At 38.7% G+C, this 22,620-nt stretch overlaps 1 protein-coding gene across 4 annotated transcripts in view; it reads right to left on the bottom strand.

Annotated features, from left to right (window-relative positions):
• LOC126272922 (UDP-glycosyltransferase UGT5-like) overlaps window positions 1-22,620 on the bottom strand; it is a 146,496-nt gene that overhangs the window by 95,627 nt on the left and 28,249 nt on the right. Inside the window, exons 1-2 of one of the 4 annotated variants that reach the window (XM_049976212.1) lie at window positions 14,273-14,420; window positions 10,032-10,122 (exon numbers count right to left, since the gene is read on the bottom strand). The gene's annotated coding sequence lies outside the window, so the exon portion shown is untranslated. Of the gene's footprint in view, window positions 1-10,031; window positions 10,123-13,607; window positions 13,740-14,114; window positions 14,218-14,272; window positions 14,421-22,620 lie in introns of those variants that run through there. The other 3 variants (XM_049976213.1, XM_049976210.1, XM_049976211.1) reach the window with 3 other exon arrangements.

Genomic DNA, 22,620 nt, shown 5'->3' on the forward strand with positions numbered 1-22,620 from the left:
CGTCATTGCACAAGTCAACATTACCTTCCTTCAATTGGGCCAACTGGGGTGAATCGAGGAAGTACAGTACATACTGACGAAACTATAATGAGCTCTAACATGGAAATTAAGCTTTTCCGGACACATGTCCACATAACATCTTTTTTTTATTTGTGTGTGAGGATTGTTTCCTGAAAGTTTGGCCGTACCTTTTTGTATCATCCTGTAGCCATTATAGCAAACAAACTGTTGTTAATTTAAGTTATTCTACCAGTTAAAAAAAAAATCTGGAAACTGCTTCCCAGCTTCCGTATGCAAAATGTGGGCTTCTTATAACACCTCAAGGACATTGTTACACAGTCCTCATCTCCATGCTGTGCATATACATCAGATGTCCCTACAAGGTTTGTAAATGGACACAGCTGACATGGATACAGAAAATCACTGAACATATACCAAGTAATGTGTTGCAGTATTACCCACTGAATTATAACATTAAGGTGTTCCCATGTCTGATGTAGATCCAAAGCCACGACAACAAGGAAACTGGCAGCTCCACACACATTTGGACAAATATAGGTGCCCTATTCAGTCCAATCATAAATCTGACATGATATTCTGTATTTTGCTCATGTGGTGGCATAACGGGTCTGTATTTAAAACTGACCAGAATTCAGGAATGCTAGCTTTATGTTCCAACACATTCTGATAAGATAATCAAAAGAGGAGTTTATATTTCCTTCTCTCTCTCTCTCTCTCTCTCTCTCTCTCTCTCTCTCTCTCTCTCTCTCTCTCTCTCTCTCACACACACACACACACACACACACACACACACACACACACACACAGATTTTTCTATAGCCTATCTCATTTATTACAATATTTCCCCTATAAGCTATGTTTATTTTCCTTACAATTTTAAACATCTTTTCACTGCCTCAACTGAAATCTACCTTCTTGACAGTTGAATTTGTTGCAGGCTCTTCCCACCACTGCAGACATATGGTAGGAAAATACTTTGTAATAGTCGTATGTTGGAAGAAACTGCAAGAAACTGTACCAGGAAACCTCTCTCTTAGTCCTTTCATTTCATGACAATACAAGTACTGTGTTTGTTTTGAACATTATTTATAAAATACTTAAAGATTTGTTTTACAATATTACATGGCACACATGGGAGTACTACTCATCGAACTTACAAGATAAAGTGCATTGGTCACTGTCATTATTGTTAGGGCTATAGCACACTTCAGTGAGACAGGTCCATTGCCGGCTAGTACCTGCAGAGCAATGTCATATAAAACCAATACACTGCTATGTGCTCTAGTGTTTTACATTCCAGGTGCTTGAAAAATTTGTCTGTAGACTTGAAACAGTTATTGGGGTGGGAGTAGGACATCTACAACCTGCTGATGGATAGTGCTTCTGGTTTAGACAGGCCCATGCTGGTCACTACCCATAGGGTAACCATATAAGGAGATGTTGACTAAAAATAGCATGCTTCATCAGAGCAAAGTCTGGAAACACTTCTATGTGTCCTTCTCTAATGTGTCACAGAGCCTGTTGGGAACCAGTTCTGCATCTTTCTCCAATATACTGGATGCTGCAACTGCTGAGTTGATTTCAGATTTGTTGTAGGAATTACATATGTTATTGTAACTAGGTCTGACTTATATTAGGGGAATAAGTTGGAGTGGCAGCATGTGTTTCTTTGAAGACACAAGGTGAGAGATCCAAACTTAGAGTTAAGAGAAGCGGTAAGTAGTGCCTGTACCCCACTCACTGAATAGTATCTCAGGGAAACATGTCAAGTAGAACATCCTTTGTCCAGTAGACACACCTGGACCTGCACAAACATCCTCTGCCACTTATGACAGAGTGCCAGTATTTTAGAACTTGTATTCTGACATCACAGAGTCAGAGCCAGTATGCCTAGAACTGCACCTGTATAACTTCATTCTACACTTTTATAAGTAGCCTGACATGTCTGAGCTGGATGATGACATCATACAGCCATTGCCCGAGGCCCGTCAGAAAGACCATGGTGGGTATGTCGCAGCACATGAAGCTGCAGATCTTACAAGTGCCAGCAGCCAACACTGGCAAGGAGCTAGTAACTATTTCAGACAGGTTTAATAATTCTTGACTGCACATTTACATGCATGCAAGCTCTGAATTGCAAATGACAAAGATGTTTAGCGGTTACCTTTTCTGATGGCTCCAAGCACTATGCGACTTAACATCCGAGTTCATCAGTCCCCTAGACTAAGAACTACTTAAACCTAACTAACCTAAGGACATCACACACATCCATGCCCGAGGCAGGATTCCATTCTGTGACAGTAGCAGCAGCACGGTTCTGGACTGAAGCACCTAGAACCACTCGGCCACCGGGGCCAGCAGTTACCTTTTCAATTACATCTTGATTTCCTGTGGGCTTTGCATGGTGCTGAGTGTTCACGAGGTATGGTGGATGAGCCGACTAGTATGATGTCATAACTTTGTTGCAGGACCCGTGTATCTTGTTGGCCCAACCACTGATAGTATTCCAAGTTTTGGATTCTGGCATCATAAAGCTATGCCAATATACTATGGTCGTCACGTTCCACAGCCATCTTGGAGTCTGAAATCATACTATGGTTGTGCCACTGTTCCAAGTTTCAAGAGATCAAAGAGCCAGGGTCAGTACTCCAGGTCAGCCAGTGTGACAATGCACTTGGATTCTGTGCCAGTTTTTATTCATGGTGACAACCCTGCTTCCATAAGAAACACACTAGCACAGTAGCGCATGGTTTTGAATTTGCCACTATTTTTGAATTTCCCAATTTTGATTACCCTGCCATTTTCTAATTTCCTATGATTTTTTTCTTTTACATTTTCTGCCATTTTAAACATAGGGCAAGGGGGCCTTGTCAAACAGTTAAAAGGGGGGGGGGATGGCGGAGGGGTGGAGAATTCCCTTTCCTCATCAATGACACTTTGCACCAGAAGCAGCCCAAAAAATTACTGATTTGGCAATGTTAATAATTGAGGGTGACTGGATGCCCTTCCTTTTGCCACCCCATTCCACCTCTTCAAATGGAAATTTGTATGCCATAGTATGTCTTCGTCCAGTGGAGATGTGGAAGTGGAAGAACATTTTAGAAATTTTTGTAAATCGTGTAACTGAGGAGGGATGTGGGAGCCAGTGTGTTAAATTCACAAACGTAAGGTCAGGGCACAGGCAGGGATACAGGATAACTGGTTTCAAATGGCAGTTGCTATAAGCACATAGAGGTGCTCTGTATTTGAAGAAATCATGTATCCTGCAAATTATATCTCTCACGTGTTTATGTAGAATTTGTAGCTTACCAACATCCCTCTGTAGAGGGAATAAAAATTCACTAAATATCTCGCTATGGTCATGTTCACAGCAGAGTGCTAAGATCACTACTCATTGGCTGCCAGATAGCGAGTTCATGACATCAGCTGCACAGAACGAGCCTAAACTCGACTGTCTTTGTCTGTGATCCCAAATGTAGTCACGAGAAGCCACTTAAAAACCACATCCAGGCTGGCCAGCACTACAGCTCTCATTGTTAATCCACCCAGTAAGTTCAATCTGGGACCCACATGCCTACCAGAATCCCAGATGCAGTGTACTAACAAGCACAGCTATCTGGGCAGGTTGAAACTATTGCCTTATATAATGACAGCACTTTGTTTAATACATGGTACATAAAAATATGAACATATTTAACATGAGATGTTACAAGCATGTACACAGTAGCCTACTAGAAATAGTAACTTGCTGGATTTGCTTTCTTCATGATTCAACATGGGCCATAAAAATCATAAGTGCACTGGACAAAAAAAATTAGTCACCACCATCAGAAATCATAGTAATACTGTTGAACACCAGCTCTATATTTTTTGGAGGCCTCAATGTGGTAGTGAAAAGTGTTAACAAATTTCTTTAATAATACCACACAGAGATGAAGCCACTCATAAATGATTAGAGCCCATGAAGCTACCAAATTGTGGGGATAGTGATTAATACATTTCACTCAATGTTCCAAATAGTCGCATATGTTTCCTATGGGATTAAGAGAGGGTGACATAATACGACAGTCATATTGCAATACATTGGCCCAGCATTTGTCAAACCAGGAACATATACATGGAGCCCTGTGAAATTGTCTTTTAAAATACAGCAATATATCAATGAGCATGTTTAAATAAATATACCTGAAGGAGTGGTACCAACAATGGTAAGAGAAACACCTCCACGCTGAACTACACACTCCACATACTGTGGGTTAAACACTCAATAAGACCTCCACATTTTGAAAACAGGCAAATACTCTGGTCATTTAATGTCAATACTGAATAGTAGAAAGCATTATAAAACTAACCAAAGTGGAGAAAATCTTGGTCAGTTTAAGCATTCTTAGGAATTAATCATCATAATACACCTTTTTCCACAATTGTTAAAAGAAGAACCTGATAACTTTATTTTCAGTATCAAACATGTAAACTGTACTCCATTTTTATACTTTGTTTTTGTGCAGTTTTGTACAAAAAAACTAAAGGATTAATACATAATGAGGTTGCACTTATTTGCACATTTTCCCTCCTCTTTTCCTTGGAACTAATTTCCTTTAATTATTCCATGTTCTAAATAATGCATCTACTTCAAGTCTGCAGTGACTGGCTGGTAAATGTATTATAAGCACCACTAATGCTACAACCAATGGGCTTTTTATTTTTTTATGTAGTTCCAATTATTAACCCACTACGCATACAGATTAAACATCTCTCCAGCAGCAGCCAGCATACACTTTCACATATCAGGTGTCTTACTCCTTTAACTGCAAATCATGTGCATTAATTACTGCAAATGTTTGACAACTGAAAAAGTTAAGAGTTCTAACTAGTCAATAATGTTAGTCACGAATGTTGTATCTGCATGTTCTCCAATGAGCTGTTTTGTGTGTCTTATTATTTATACATATGGTTTACCAATTGTGTCACATAAAACTGTGTTGATTCCAGGCAAATTAAACAGTACGAGATAATAACCAAAGATATGATGAGGATAAATGTGATGTATTTTTGGTGTTTACTGACTACAGCAAAGCAACAGGCTGCAATATGTTCCAATAATAGTAAACTCTTTTCTCTGACATATTAGTTGGACTGTTACATCATTATTGTACATTATAAATATGCAGATGTTATGTGACACTTTATTACTATGTATCTTATTTATAGACAGTGAGAAAGCTTAAGATCTCTGAACAATTATTATATGTCTATCTGAAATGAGTGTGTCCAGATTTCTTTTCTTTTACCTAGTTCATGTTATCCTATTATTTTTACTCACCTTCCTTTCCCTACAACTGAAGTCTCTCATTACGTTCAAATTTTCATCTCCCTTAATAAACTGAATAACTTTGCTTAGCACATCATAAATTCTTTAAAGCTCTTCATTATCTTCAATATAAATAGGGATATACACTTGAACTATGTGAGTTTACTGTGGTGGGTATAGGCTTTTATCTGTCTTGGCTGTGATAATGCTTTAAAAATGCTGTTCATTTTGTTATCATAAAAAGAAATCTGGCATTCCACGAGCAGGAGTGTGGAATGTTAGATTACTTAACTAGGTAAATTCTATAATTTCAAAAGAGAAGTAAATAGTTGAAATTAGGTTTAGTGGGAATTAGAGAAATGCACTAGCAGGAAGAAAAGGATGTGAGTACAAGATTTAAAAAAAAAGAAAGGTGTAGCTGTCATTGTCCTAAAGATTGGTTTGAACAACAGTGCTTTAATGGGTATGGTCCCATTAGAGGTGGTACACCATTGCATTCCTCTGATCTCCGAACAGATGTACTCGCAATTATGGGGGTCCTACAGTTTAACATAGATTTCAAACCAATGTGCTACTAGGCAATTTTTACATCAATGAGTGCTCACAAAGGTGAAGAAAGTTAAAAGAGACATATAAAAAAACCTAGGAATGACAATAGATTGAAGCTGAGACTTTCCAACCCATAGTTTGGCACTTTACCACAGCAATAAAGCAAATAGGGGAAACACACAATCAGGATTCGTAATGAATAACAGAACAGAAATGCTGGTAAACTACTATGATAAGCATAGTGAACACATCACCACAACCAATGAAGACACAAAGCTAAGACCCCCCAATCCCCAAGTAGTAAAAGGGATTACGTGTATCAGCATCCCAGATGATGAAAAGATCGGGTAAAAAAATGATAAAATCTAAGAAATTATTCAGTTCATTAAAGGAGATGACAATTCAACTGTAATTTGATAGTAGGAATGAGAAGAAAAGGAAAAGTTGTACAACAAGGACATGGGCTGGAGAAGAAGAAGAAAGGAAGAGAAGCCACCTGGTAAACATTTGCACAGAGCACAATTTAACCACTGCAGACAATCAGTTTAAGAATCAGAAAAGAAAGTTGTAGGGGTGGGAAAGGCCTGTGGACACCAGAAGGTTTTAGATGGATTGTATAACAGTGAGACAGAGATTATGAATTCAGATTTCAAACTGAAAAACATTACCAGGACAGACGTTGATTCTGGCCATAATTTATTGGTCATGAAGTACAGATAAAAACTGCAGAAAGATGGGAAATTAAGGGGATGGGATGTGCATAAATTGGAAAGAACAGTGGTCACAAGATTTTCAAACAGAACAGGAAGAAATGATTGACTGAAACAGGAGGAAGAAATACAATAGGAGACAAATGGAAAGGTTTAAGAAACACAATAATGAAGGCAGCAGATGGTCAGATAGACAAAAAGACAAATTCTAGAACAAATCCTTATATAACACATGAGATGCTGAACATATCTGTTGACAGAAGAAAATACTTTTAGAAAATGGAGCTGGCAGCAAAGAATACAGTTAAAAAAGAAATTGACAGAAAGTGTAAAATGGCAAAACTGGCATGGCAGTGGGATAAATATGCTGTAGTATGCCTGACTATGGGAAAGACAATGCCATGCACAAGAAAATTATAAAAACCTTTGTAGAAAAGAAATGCAGCTACATGAATATCAAGACCTCACATGGGGGGAAGGAACCTGTAGCAGAGATAAACAAGGGAATAAAACTTACCATGTATATCAAAGGAAAATTCAGTTGATAAAATTAATAATTATGAAACAGATCTCTGTCTACCCTCCTTCCTCACCCTCTTTGCAAGTGAGTCTCTTCATCCTAACATTGGTGTGACCTGCCCACCCTTTTCTTTCTGTTTCCTCCTCAACAAAGCAACTACTTGCTCCAAAAGCTAAGAAGAGTGTCACTTTAATGTGTCTCATTTGACACATTATGCTTCTTGAGGATATTTGAGAACTCACTGACTAGAAAATCTGCCTCACACTTTATTAAACTTATTGTGGAAAGAGAAAAAGAAGTAAATGATGATGAGATTGCAGAAGTCACCCTGAGAGAAGAATGTGACATCACTGAAAGACTTAAATCAAAGCACTTTGGGCAGATGATGTGCCCTTAAAATTATTCAGAGCCATCGGTGAACCAGCCATGACAAATATGTTCCACCTGGTATCCAAGATATAGGAGACAGGCAACATGCACTCAGACTTTGAGAAAAATGTAATAATCCCAGCACGAAACAAGTCAGGAGTGTATATGCATTAGCAAATCATCAGCTTAATAAATCATAGTTGGAAAATACAAATTCAAATTATCTAGTGAAGAATGGCCAACCTTGGATGAGTTCAGTTTGGTGTCAAGAGAAATGTAAGTACATGCGAGGTAATACTGACCTTACAACTTATGTTAGAAGATGGATTGAAGAACAGCAATTTTAGCATTTGTAGATTTAGAGAAAGCTTTTAACAATGTTGAGGAATAAAAAACAGGTGTGGGTGAAAGGTTATCTACAAGTTATACACAAGATAGGATCAAATCAGTATCACAGCACATGAAAGGGAAGGAGGTGGGAAGGGGAGTGTGGGAAGAGTAGTTCAGATGGGCATGGGACAGCACTGTAACCTGTCCCCCAGTTTATTTGATCTGTATGTTGAGCAACCAAAAAAGAAAACTAAGAAAGTTAATTACAGATTGAAGAAAATAAATAAAATCTTTTAAGATTCGGCAATGATACTGTAATTCTCTCTGAGATGGCAAAGAACTACAGTATCAGTTTAAATCATTAAAAACTCTGTCACAGATTAACCATGATTTAAACAGAGTTTTAAAGGCTTGTTGGTAGGCAACTCCTTCTACTCTATAGATAAATATCTTAACAAGGACTGTTCAACCAGCTTAAGTAAAAATATCTGTCAGATTACAGCTTTTACAGCACTTTGTCACAGCAGTCAAGATTAAGTATTTTGTAAATGATAAATTTGTTAAATGTGCATAACAATGTTTCATTCTGACAGTGTACTAATTCTGTAAATATTAGCTGTTCCAGTTTACTGTCATGTATTCACCTCTTTTGACGATCTCCTGAGAAATTATCAAGGTACTAAGTATTGTATTCAAATGTTTTATGTTTTTTATGTTATACTTTCTGACATGTTCCACACCCATGAGAATATCTCATTTTTGGGTCTATAGAAACTTAATATAATCTAATCTTAATAGAATGGATAGTGTCTCTTAGAGAGTATATGGGAAATAGTAACAAAAGTAAAACAAGGATAATGGAATGCAGCCGAATTAAATCAGGAAACAGACATTAAAAGTGGTATGTGAGATAATCTATCTAGCAGTGTGATAACTGATAATGTCTAATGTATAGAGGATACAAAATGCAGACTGGCAATAGAAGAAAAAGAGTTTCTGTAAAAAACAAATGTTTTAACATGTTATATAACTATAAGTGTTAAGAAGTCTTTTCTGAAAGTATTTGTCTGAAGTACAATCTAATACGGAAGTGAAATGTGAGCAATGAGCACTGCAGTCCTGAATAAGCTTTTGGTCTGTGATGCTACAGAAGAATGCTAATGATTACATGGGTAGATAGAATAACTAATGAAAAGGTACTAATTTGAACTGGGGATAAAATTGATTAAAATAAAGGACCAGGCTTGACTGGATGTCAAGTGGATGTAGGATGCAATAGTTTAGTCACAGTATTTCACTCACATTGCTGTTTTCTTAACCATTATGAGACCTAGTTGTGTTACCACAATTTGATTTTGCATTGATAACCCTGTACTCAGCGGATCACAAATTCTCTTCTTTTTACAGCCGCATTTCATGAACTGCCACTGCAACTTCATCCTCTTTATTTCTGTATCCAAGTTCCCTAAATTATCTCCCCAATTAAGGAATGCAACATTCCATGCTATGACCTATAGGTTGGCAGTTCTCTGGTGATATCTTTCTGAAAAGGTACCAGCTGGAGATCCTAATGGAGAATTTTTTGTACCTCCAGAATTTTGTATAAGATGATGTCAGCATCATTAAACTGAACAGTGGCGCTTCAAGTCCTTGGGGAGTATAACGACTGTAGCTCCTTCTTGCTTTCAGCTGCCTGCAGTACGAAAAAAAGGAAGGCCATGTTGCTAAGTTGATCAGTCTATCAGACTATTGCCTCTGCAACTACTTAAATCTGTTGCTTCTTCTACTTCAAGAACCATGTGTTAGTCTGGCCTCTCCACATAAATCCTTGAATGTGGGTGCACCCACCATTCGGTTACCTGTATCACTGATATGCATATACCACCCCATCATGGCAAAGTCCATGCTCTGTGGACATTCTGATGATTACGTCATACTATCAAACTCAGGGGATGTGATCTCAGAATCTAAACACAGCTGTTCTTGTTATTGCAGAAGTTTATTTGACCAGGTCACATAAATATAAAGAATGATTACTAGATTAACTGAAATTAAATGGCCATCTTCAGATCATTTGTATTAATGAAAATAGTATGTCTTTACATGTCATAGTTGGTCAGATTGGTATTTTTTCCTGAAGGCCTCACTTGTTAAAACTTTGATGTAATTTAAGAGTCACACTGGATCTCTGTATTCTAATGGTATTTCTGCAACAACTTACCTTATATAGAGTGGTTAAAGTGCACTTATGGAGTCAGTAGCTCTTCCACTGCATGCAGGAGAAAAACAGCAGGTAGAAGATGTGGAATGAACTGCAAGGTAAAAACAAATTGTTCAGTTGGTAAAGCATTTTCTGTAACAACGCAGGACTGAGCTTTGATCCAACTCTGCTCAGGAGACTGATTCTACATTTGCTTTCTGCAAGCTACAGTCTGTTAACTAACTTCAGGGAAATATTCTGAAAGTGTAAGTGGCTGATTCCTGATTCTCATTTCTTACAGTAGCGACTTTTCTAATGATATGTTATATTACTTTTATACAAAAATTCATGTAGCCACATACCCTTCAGATCTCTGCAATAATGTTTCTAACAGTCTTATCATACTACATCTATAATCATTAATTCCTCATTCTCCTTTATTATTCATATTGGTTCCTCATCAAATATAATACTTTTGACTATGTTGAGGAAAAGTTTTCAAAGAAACTGCCAATATTTTTAGGAAAGTATAACAGTTACCAAATTCGTCATAGACTGTCCACTAGTCAAGGTGAAAAATTTATTATGACAGTGTTACACCAGAAAGGGGAGAAGATTATGGTTTCCATTCTGACAGCAACATGGTCGTTAGAGTTGGACACAAGATAGAATTGGAGAAGCAAAACAGTCATGCCCTTTCAAAGGAACTATCCTGGAATCCATATTAAGTTACTTAGAGAAATCCTGGAAAACCTGGACCTAGATGGCTTGATGGGGGTTTGAACTAGCATCCTCCCCCCCCCCCCCCTTTTGCCCCCCACCAGAGCCATCTTACTTTGGGTGTTACACAATGAAATATCTATTTCTTGCTTTGATACTTTCTAGCATATTATGGTCTACAACAATATTTGCAATTAATTTTAGAAGAAACTGATCACTAAATAACGTCCGAAGCAAAATTACATTTTGCTGATTCCTCTGATTGACTCTGGGAATTCATCATATTTCTTTTTCTCACTGGGTGTTCACCATAACAAAATATCTAAATCCTAACATCATATCTACTGTGGTTGCAAACACAACCTATTGCAAATTATAAGTTTTTTGTTCTCTTAACCTTGTAACTGGTTTAGTACATTTTCCCACTAAAAATTATTATTCAGCAATTGCCTGTCTTCCATTGTGAAAGATATGAAACAAACCGAAGCTTACATGTACAGATGAAACAAATATTAAAAAAGTAATTCCATAGACGGTATTAACAATTGACTGTTGTTAAGTTACAATATTCTGTCTGAGCTTGACATAATGTGACCCTAAAAGGAGAGTGAATACAGGCTTTCTCACTTCATCCTTCTCTGGAAAGCAGGTGAGTAATATATTCATTTTGGAGTGATATTTCAACAAATTTCTTACTTATGTTCACCATAGGTCTTTGCGCAGATCTAGAAGCAGCCCTTCCTAAACAGCTCTGTAACATGTTGTTCTAAGATGTTCAATTATTGTTTCACAACTCCGTCTTTCAACATTATATACTCTCTAAAGGAAAATAATAAAATTTCCCAAAATGTAACAAAAAATATTGCTGCTGGAATTCACACAAGCATAAATTTACTGTGCATAGCACTCAGTATTATTTGTGGCTACTGGTCATTTCCTTGGAATGAGAACTTTGCTGCTTCAAGAAACCTGAAGTTTCAAAAACAAATTATATAATCTCAGGTAATAACTGACAATTCAGTAAAAGGAAGAATTTGACCTATCAACCAGGTATTGGCTCTGATCTGTGAAATAAAGATGAATCTTTATGTGATGTCATTTGCACAGAGATACAATAGCCATTCTTGTTATGGTGGGTATATTAACATACTGAATGTTGATGAATGGTTTATGTTCAACATTTTGATTTCACAAGTCAGAGCAGATGGGTGGTATCGGCAGGTTTAACATTTCACAACAGAGAGATTGCTGTCTACTTACAGCTAGTAGTGAGGCAGTTAATAGGCATACAAATTGTCCAACCTATTAATGACTGTTGGAGTCTTACCATCAGTGATAACCACCACTGCACAATCTATTCTGCCTGCTGGACTCATAGTACCCTAATATATCATATCTTTATTTCCAAAACCTAACACAGTCTTTGTCCTAAGTCAACACATATCTCTTTAAAATAGTGAACATGATCAAGGATATATTTGATACACACACACTAAGTGGTAAGCCCAAGATATATGCTCATAAAGAGAATAGCTTTACTAAGCTTACTGTTTATGACTAAGCTATTTTCAATAGGACAGTTCAGCATTTTTAAATTGCTGCTTATGTTTATAACACCAATGACACGGCATCCCGCTGTCAGTGTACACAGGACTTGTAAAAAGCATCAAGTGCTAAGAGCATAGCTTTTTAAGTGTATAATAATCTTCACAAATCTGCCAAACACTGACTGCCTCCAATGCAAAATATGTGCTAAAATAAACTAGTGCTTACTATACACCAGGTAAAAAGGACATCACATTGCTAATAAGATATTACTAGATCTCACTAAAGAATAATTTTATTCATACCAAAGGATGTTTAATACTTTAAATGATCTGATTGTGCATTGTTAGTGAAACACTGTTAATAATTACATAAAAAACTCCTTTTTCTATGTTGCACAAATTCTTGTGAAACGGGCAAAAAAGTGTTCTCTCTTTTGAAATTACTTCATCTTAATGTTATAATGAGATAGGTCTTCAACTGTCCAACTAACCAATAGAATTATTATTTCCTCAAAGATGATGTCCTTCCTACTTAGTGGAAAAAAACTTCTTTGTTGCCAGATTTAGAAAAACAGCAAAAATGTAAATGGAGAATTCATACATCACAAAATGATTAAAAACCATGGCAAATGAATAACATGAGATGAAAAACATTAAGCAGATATTTAATAACAGGAAAATATCGCCACTAAAATATTATTCAAGTCAAAATTTTAATTAAGCAATATACACTATACGGTATGAACAAAAACTGTACATAAATTATCAATACGTAGAAAGTAAACCAGAACTGCTGTAAAAACTGATGGTGAAAAAAATAAACTAACAAAACACTTGGACAAATTAATAGTGCAAAAGAAACTGTCACCTTCGAAACAAACCTAGATCTCGGCCTATGCTGCAGACCAAACTGTAACCAAAGCCCAGGTCCATGAATGCAGACACACACTAGCCAATCACTAGACATCTCCAACAGGAATGCTTCACTGATAATACTTATTTCTGTTGTGTTTTTAATTTATTCCTATCAGAATCCTTTATAAGTCTGAAGAAATAAAAGTCTTACACCAATTGAACTGGCATGTGCTTACAGACAAACGCAAACTACCCAGTGAAAACCTATGTAAATAGTTTCTTAGTACTTAAAAAGTTTCTGGGACCAGCTATAAGTAATGCTCCCCGGAATATATTTGTTCAGTACGTGTCGCTCCCATAGTGATCGCGAAGACAAGATTACACTAACTACAGCACGCTCATATGCATTTAAAGAATCTTTCTTCACGTGATCCATATGTGGGTGGAATGGAAGTCCTGGCACAAAGAGACTTACCCTCTGCCATGCGATTTGTAGAGTATAGCTGTTTAAAATTAATCAGCCTAATAATAGCGAGTAGCAGCTCAGGAATTACAGGAAAAACAGCAATCCTAAAAGAATAAACGAAGCTGTGCCTTACTACCAAACTAAGTACTCGATACTTTAAGCACTTCGCGATAACAATAACTTATTATCAAACACTGATCAATGCTTACGCAAAAAAATTAAATTGCCTTTTCTGCAGTACGCATTACGCTTTGAACAAGTTCTCTGATACTGCAGTTTTAGCAACTATGCTTCAAAAACGTTACTACCGTTATTTCACAAATATGTATACTGAATTTTGTTTGTTTCCCATACCAGTGCCCGGTGAATATCCAAATAGTATTGCACGACTCCGGCATTAGCTGAAATATTTGATATTAGATGCTGTAAATCAAGGCGAAGATTTTATTTTAGCTGCATAAATACTTTTCTGTTACAAATGGTGCATATCACCACTCTGAATTTTCCTTCACTCACAAATGTTGATTCTCATGCGACGACTTGTCGTCTGCAGAAGCATGTAAACAATAACACTCCTGCTCGCTGCCAACCTCACACCTGTTGACTTATTCTGCGGAATCAACTTCGTCCTCACGAGGCGAAATAAAATAACTTCCAAGATAAAACAAACGTACCTTTCGTCAGATCTATAAATCGTTTGAAACTGGGTTCCGGTTATGAAGTAAAGAGCACTATAGCGACAAAATTATCCACATTTCTCACATAGCATTTGTAGATCAACGGAACGGTTGTGTTATTTTTTCAGTTTTATAACTCGTTATTAGTCTCAGCGGTGACATTTGTTCAAGCAAATTACTAATTAATTGTTTAAAATTGGAAGTGTGAAATTTTTAAGCACCATAGATTGTTTAATAACCATTTAGACATCGGCACTTAGTAATCTGTGATAATAAAAAATTAATAATGCAAAAATATTAGTTTTCCTTTAGGCCAATTAGTTTATTATGGGATGGGGGAGGGCGGATTCCATAAGAAAACTAGGAAGAAAGCTGCCTTTCATATTATTTTAGACATTTTATGTTATAACAATATGCTGAGAACAAATATGCGATAGGTAGGGCCTAAAGATGTGTAGATACTGACTATAACCAGACCTCCGTGTTATGGATGTGTAACTCAAGACTTATGAACTGATCGATTTGCACAAGACAATAGCGGGTAAAAATTGAAAACAGCTATTTCTTTTTAGCGACGAATTAACTTCCAGTCTCCAAACTTTGTTGTCTTTGGTCGTCGAACTTGCCTCTTCCCTCGCAGTTCTGGCAGCATCACTCTTCAGTGGACCATCTTTTGTCAAAATACTTCTTCAGTGAGTTTCTGTTCTCACAACAGAGCACTGCTAGTTCTGGTTGATAAATTAATTCAACAGTAGGATCATTCTTTAGCTTCTTTCTGAAGGAGGCACAAACCATGTCAATCAGAACAATTTGCTAAGACAGATTTGTGTTCTCTGAAATTTCTGACGAGTTGACATTCAAATTTAAATTTTTTCATCACGTTATTGACATTAACTCAAGTACGAGCCAGAGCTATACAACTACCCACAGGTACCTAAACTTTAAAAAAAAAAAAAAAAAACCTTGTTTCTTAACAACTTTGATAGATATACATCTACACATTCAGCAATGGATGAAAGTGGGCACTTTATATCCAGAAATTGATAACATACGTCCTACATGGAAAGAAAATGTAACACACAAATCATTTAACATTTGTCTTTTTTCCAAAATTTCTTCTCATTTTCAATTTTTTTCAGTACAGATGAAATATAATATATTTGGATACTGATTACTACTCCATAATTACTGAGAGTAGCCTATACAGTTCAAGAGAAACCAGATTAGTTTCAATTTGTACTCTGATTGGATGTTTTTTGACACTTTATATGCACAGAAGCAACTGTTCGTGAAATACCTCATTTTTCCCTCAGATCACTATGTTTTCCTTAAGTATCATGATTACTCGAATTTTTTTTTTTCTCTATACTTCGTGCTGGTCAATGTGATACTCCATTTGTCCATTTCCCACTCGTCATTTGGCTATGAAAATTCGCCATGCTAATCAATTTGAAATCCTATTTCTACTTTCCCTACAAGTGTTTCTAGATAAGGTAGACATTTATGGAGGAATAATCATCATTAAGTAGATGAAAACATAATTTCTTGACGAAAATCTCATTCGTTGAGCATGGCCTAGATCGCAGTAAAATAGACAAGCGTAATAGAGCTATTAGTTGTGGTAGTACACACTAGAAACGGCTCAAGATTCTTGTGATCATGTCAGTAACGAGGTGTACGACTCTCAGAGAAACATTTACGCAAAATTTCTGCAGACTGCTTTCACACATGAGGTGTTAAAAAAGTAATCCATACTTTGACAGGTTGTAGTATGGACCAAAACGAGAAAAAAGTTTAGTAAATAATACCTTAAGAGCTATGAACTCTTGCTCAGAAGAAATGTGTTTACACCACAGCGAAGATGAGCAGGTGCTCATAGTTCCTAAGGTACCCATTCTAGGGCCCATGTTTACTGGAAATTTTTGTTTTATTTTGGTCCGTGCTACCACTTCTCATAACATGGAATGGTTTTTTTTTTTTTTTTTTTTTTTTTTTTTTTTTTTTTTTTTTTTTTTTTTTTTTTTTACCAACCTTTACATCGTTTGAGTACAAGTCCGCTGCAGTGTGAAAATTTGTTCCGGAAAGATGCGTAAGAGTCACAAATGAGGTATTATTTGAAAATTAGCTAAATTTATGAGTTGTATTCGCAATTGTGGAATCTTTGCTGACTTTAGGTGTGTTAGGTATGAAAATATGACCTATCGATGACACGTGGAAATACGTATTATAAGCGTCTACAGGCAAAATGGTGGTCGTAATTCTAACATTTAATATGTTTGTCTCCATGAAATCACATGGCGGGAATCCAAGTAAACTCGCGTGCGGGCTATGGGGTCGTAGACAGTGAGACATGTGGAAGTTTAGTTCGGTCCTAAAAGTATACTGGCATAGCGGAAGTGCTTAAGGCGACTGCGATAAACAGGAAATCCTCGTTCGAATCCCTTTCATGTTTCACCAATAGGAAATATCTTCATACCTTATGCAGCTAACGTCAGAAAGACTCTGCAGTTCGAATAAATTTCATAAATTTAGTACAGTTGTAAGATCGTCACCAATGTCGGTTTCTTCACACGTTGTTAGAAATAAAAAATCAGCTAAACGTTTGCTTAAGCAGCAATTACAGATTCACATTTTCTTAAAAGAGAAGCTGCTGTGTTGTCCTATTTCTTCCTTCATTCGTCGTAAAGTACAGGTGTCTAATTTCAGCTAGGTAATCAAAGCATAGCGTAATGGAGCTGTATGCATAGCTAACCAATCTTAAGTGTGTGGAGATGCCAGATTATTATCGGTCTGACCGTTCTGCAATACTCCAATATTAAAAACCATAGCTATAAAGCTGAGCTGTTCCACAGTGCTGTGTTTTAGGTTTAAGGTTTAATATCCGTCTAGCGACGGAGTCATCAGCGCAAGTTTGGATTGGGGAAGATGGGAGAGAAAACTGGCCGCTTTCCCAGGAGACGTGAGACACGTGGGCGACACCACCTCTCGCCTTGATAAACGTCTAAATGCGGCGAGGAAGAGAATCCACATTAGTTTCTTCTGGCATGCCGGATCCAAGCACTATTAATTTATCCAAGTGTTTTGTTAGTTTATTTTTTTCACCATCAGTTCTTCGTGCTTTTCTGTGTGTTTCTGTGTCATGCTCATTGTATGATCGTAAGTCACCAAATCGCAGAGACGTTGGTCGCTGTTATCACTTAGTGTTCCAAATAGTCCCTAGCCCTATCGGTGGGATTAGGATCGAGTGATTTAGCTGACCAGTCAAGGTGTGACAGGTGTTCTCAAAGCAGGAATGGGCGCATGCCGCCCTATTAACACGGCCGCAGTCATCATGGAAGACGCGAGTGTCCACAGCACACTCATCATGAAGATGTAGAAAAAAAGGGCAATCTCTGGTCAGTGATAATCTTGAAATATACATCCTGGTTCATGTTCATGGTAACATGAATGGGTGAGCCCCGGTAATGGTATAAAAATCGCTCCCAAAACGCCATAGGATCACCTCTAGTCTCAGATGCGCCTTGCACACACTGCGATTTAAACGCCGTGTTGGATCATTGGCTCACTGCATTTGAAGAAGGGGCGAAATGGCGGCGTCTCGCCAGGCATTTCTACGAGGTTTGTCAGGAAAATACGTATAAAAGTTGAATAATGTGTTTACGTTTCAAGTTGCAGTCACCGCCATGTGGGACTACTGCTGTAATCAATCCCATGAACGCTCAGTTCGAGTCAGAGCACTCTGCGTGAAGGTGGGAATGTGCGGCAGCTTGTTGACAGTTACCCTTTTTCACCTGCCGTCGGCATGGAGCTCTCTCTGATTGAGGAACAGCGCGTCAACATAAAGATTCTTGCAAAGCTAGGCAAGAATAGGCGTGAGATTTTTGAGTGTTTGAAACAGGTTTACGGAGACAGTTCTCTGAAAGAACCAACTGTGAACAAGTGGTTAAAAAGGTTTCGGGATGGCCGAGAAGAAGTTAACGATGACCCTCGCCCAGGACGCCCGTCGACATCGAGTTCCGATGCAAATGTTGAACGAAGCCGGCCGCGGTGGTCTAGCGGATCTAGGCGCTCAGTCCGGAACCGCGCGACGGCTACGGTCGCAGGTTCGAATCCTGCCTCGGACATGGATGTGTGTGATGTCCTTAGGTTAGTTAGGTTTAAGTAGTTCTAAGTTCTAGGGGACTGATGACCACAGATGTAAAGTCCCATAGTGCTCAGAGCCATTTGAACCATTTTGTTGAACGAATTCGGGCTTGTGTTCTTAAAGACCGTAGACTGACAGTCAGAATGATTGCTGACGAGCTGTCAATCCCCAGAACAATCGTTCACGAAATCCTTACACAAAAACTTGAAATGAAGAAATTGTATGCGAAAATCGTACCGAAGCTCTTTACGCCAGAACAGAAAGCAAAGAGGGTTGAGTGCTGTGAGGGTTGGTTGGAAGTAGAGGAACGAGGGGACTTTCTCAACCGAGTCATCACTGGAGACGAGTCCTGGTTTTACGAATTCGATGTGGAACTCAAATCTCAAAGCAAGGAATGGAAACTAGCAGGAGAACCGAGTGACGAAAATCAAGGTCCAATGTGAAGGCAATGTTGATTGTTTTCTTTGATTCTAGGGGCATTGTTCCCAAGGAATTTGTCCCTCGCGGCCAGAGAGTGAACGGAAATTTTTACGTTGAAGTTCGACCGGAGTTGGCAAAAGGGGGCAGTTGGATCCTTCATCACGACAATGCGCCCGCTCACACGTCGCTCGTTGTACGCAATTTTTTGGTCCGAAGCTCAACCACCGTGAAAGACCGCCCTCCTTATACACCCGATTTAGCCCCGTGTGACTTCTTCATGTTCCCGAAATGCAAAATGGTGCTTCGGGGGCAGCACTTCGGAGATGTGGAAGCCATCAAGGCGGAAACGAAACAGCAACTGAACAACATCACCATTGAAGACTTTCAGCAATGTTATCAACAGTGGCAACGGCGTTGGCAGATGTGTATCGCGTCTCAGGGCGAGTACTTTCAAGGAGTCCATATTGTAATACCTGAATAATTGTAAAATAAAGTTATTATTCAACTTTTATACGTATTTTCCGGACAAACCTCGTATGTGCCTGTAGTTAGCTGTGTTGTTTGGCCCATTGAAGATCTGTAACTTTATGTTAAGTTGTGAGTAATAGAGTTTCTCGTGGTAACCTGCACCACATGCAGTTCCCTTCTCAGTGTTCATTCGGAGACTGGTTCAAATCAAATGGCTCTGAACACTAACTTCTGAGGTCATCAGTCCCATAGAACTTGGAACTACTTAAACCTAACTACCCTAAGGACATCACAAATATACATGCCCGAGGCAGGATTCCAACCTGCGACCGTAGTTGTTGCGCGGTTCCAGACTGTGGGGCCTAGAACCGCTCGGCCACTCCCGCCGGCCAAGGAGACTGGTTGAGATAGTACATTATACATTGTGGTAAGCTCATATGGGGCGAAACTGTTCTGGTCATCGATCCCTATTCTTACACACTACTTAATCTAACTTAAAATAACTTACGCTAAGGACAACACTCACATCCGTGCCTGAGGGAGGACTCGAACTTTCGATGGGGAGAGCCGCGCGAACCGTGGTAAGCCGCTCAAGACAGCGCGGCTACCCCTCGCGGCGGTTGGGATAGTCCTGTATTCACTGGCAACAACAATTCCTGTTGGGTTTGAAATCGATTGTCACTGATACGGCGTAACACTCGTCTTTCGTCCTTGGTGACACCGTCATTACACCTTGTTACATGGCTGTGTGTGATACCCCATTTTCTCCGGACATTTCGACAGTCTGCATTGACACACCAACAACTGGGCAACTCCATTCAAGATGTAGTCATAGGCACGTCCAAACACAACAGGTCCTTTCTGCCATTTTTTGACGTCTCCACGTAACGCATCTGATCTCACTGATTCGATACCACCGACTGGCACATACACACTACTTCACTGCCGGACCTTAAGCCAGCGGTGCAGGTTGAGATGACCGCCTGGCACCGGTTCCAGACCATCTTCGTGATCCAAAGCGACCGGTGAGCTCTTTTGATGGGGTGCGTAATACAGCTCTATTGTGCGGTAAGCTTATGTAACACTAGTGACTTACAAACTCGCAACTCGCGGGCGTGGCACATTCAACACCTGATATCGCCTGAGATGTTCATTTCCGACCACTAATGTGGTCTTTGAGGTGTTCCCCCGTTGTGTTCTTCCTCTCGCACTGTCTTTAATTTTTTCTCCTATCTCTCATACTCACTCTCGTCCACCTCCTCCTGTCTCCGTCTTTTGCAAAATTCCATTGCAGCTTCTGTATCTAATCTATGTAGGATGGTTTTCAATATGTCGAGACAGTGACTGTTTCTGATGCCGCATGAATTTCCTACTGCCCCAACGCGAATCAAATCTAAAGGGAGAAATATCTGTCAGAACACGAATCCAATCTAAGAGGAGAAATATCACATTCGAGTACGTAAACGTTCTGCAAATCGTGCAATTCAAACGTGAAAGTATTCGGTTTGATCCCCCGCTCGTAGCGTTTTCAAGTTTGTAATGGAAACTTTCGTCATTGAGACCTGAGGTTTCCAACCTGTGCTGGGCAGTGAAATGAATCTTTCTGAACTTTAAAATGAATGTCTGATTATAGTTTACTGATGGCTGTACATTACTTTTTTAATTATCACTAATTTAATTGTGTCGTTTTTCTAAGGTTCAAAGATGGCTCTCAAAGCCCATTTTCATTTTTGTTGCATATGTTGTCTGGAAAACTCGGTCATGTACTGCATAGATGGTTTTCTTGTGTTTTGTAGCCCGCATGGGAGAGAGTACAAACTGTACAACAATGTCTTCTTCTCATCCCCTCTTTATCCAAGGATAATTTTTGCAAGTATAAATGTTTGGATTGTGTAGTTCAAATCTTGGAGAAACAGAGGTTTTCTTGTGTTAATTGTGTAGTGTGAACTGTATGTGACGCATGTTTCTGTCTGGTGCATGTGGTATTCTACCTGACTTTACGAGTGGCATGTTAGGCGAGAGAATGTAATGCTTGTTATGCATCAGTTAAACAACGTTTCACAATATCTATCTATAAACTGAATTATGAGGTTTGGCCACTATACTGCTACAGAACACAATAACAATGATATAAACAAATTACAAATGAATCTAATCTGCTTATATTTAAATTTAGAGGGTCACCTCACCAGGATCAGTTGTAGGGCAATAGTTTGGTTCTGAGACTCAAAACAAGTCTGAGTTTAATAAGCTATTTATTTACTCTAAGATCTCGACACACACCACCTCGAAATAACAAAGAATAAGTTTCCATCGAAATGAGCACAAAGTCTAGTAAAACTGTCTGAGAAATTGCTTCAAACCACAAGCAGCATAAATTGACCTATAATATTGGAACACAAAACCTTCTATAAGCTCATCTTAATCGAGAACTCCCGCAAACACTGGGGAAAGATACCTCATATACGTGGAAGAATGCTTGCGAATTGCTAGAAGCTTTCCTGATAGCCGGCCGCGGTGGTCTAGCGGTTCTAGGCGCGCAGTCAGGAACCGCGCGACTGCTACGGTCGCAGGTTCGAATCCTGCCTCGGGCATGGATGTGTGTGGTGTCCTTAGGTTAGTTAGGTTTAATTAGTTCTAAGTTCTAGGCGACTGATGACCTCAGATGTTAAGTCGCATAGTGCTCAGAGCCATTTGAACCAACCTTTCCTGATATGAGCAACTCGCAAATGAGAAATAAACGAGTCCAAAACCCTTGAAACAGTACACTGAGTTGATAAAAGTTATGGCATGCCTTCTAATATTGTGTCGGACCTCCCTTTGTCCGGCGTAGTACAGTAACTCGACTTGGCTTGGACTGGACAAGTCATTGGAAGTCCTCTGCTGCCTCTATGGCCGTGCTCAACGACGGCAGTGTGCCGGTGAAGGACTTTGTGAATGAAATGAACTCTCGATCACGTCCCGTAAATGTTCGATGGGAATCATGTCGGATGATCTGGGTAGCCAAATCATTCCCTCGAATTTCTTTTGAATACATTATGGGAGTGACAGTGATCAATGTGTTACAAATATTTACTATTAAAAACAGTCTTGATCACGATTTATTTATTAAGGTGACCGGTTTCGACCACTACTGTGGTCATCTTCAGACCATTGATTAGGAACCTCTTTCTGCTGGAGAATCACTACAGTAGTGATTCTCCGACCACAGTAGTGGTCGAAACTGGTCACCTTAATAGATAAATCGTGATCAAGACTGTTTTTAATAGCAAATATTCCCTCGAATTGTCCAGAATGTTCTTCGAACCAAGCG

The sequence above is a fragment of the Schistocerca gregaria genome, chromosome 5, assembly GCF_023897955.1.
Source record: "Schistocerca gregaria isolate iqSchGreg1 chromosome 5, iqSchGreg1.2, whole genome shotgun sequence".
NCBI lineage: Eukaryota > Metazoa > Arthropoda > Insecta > Orthoptera > Acrididae > Schistocerca > Schistocerca gregaria.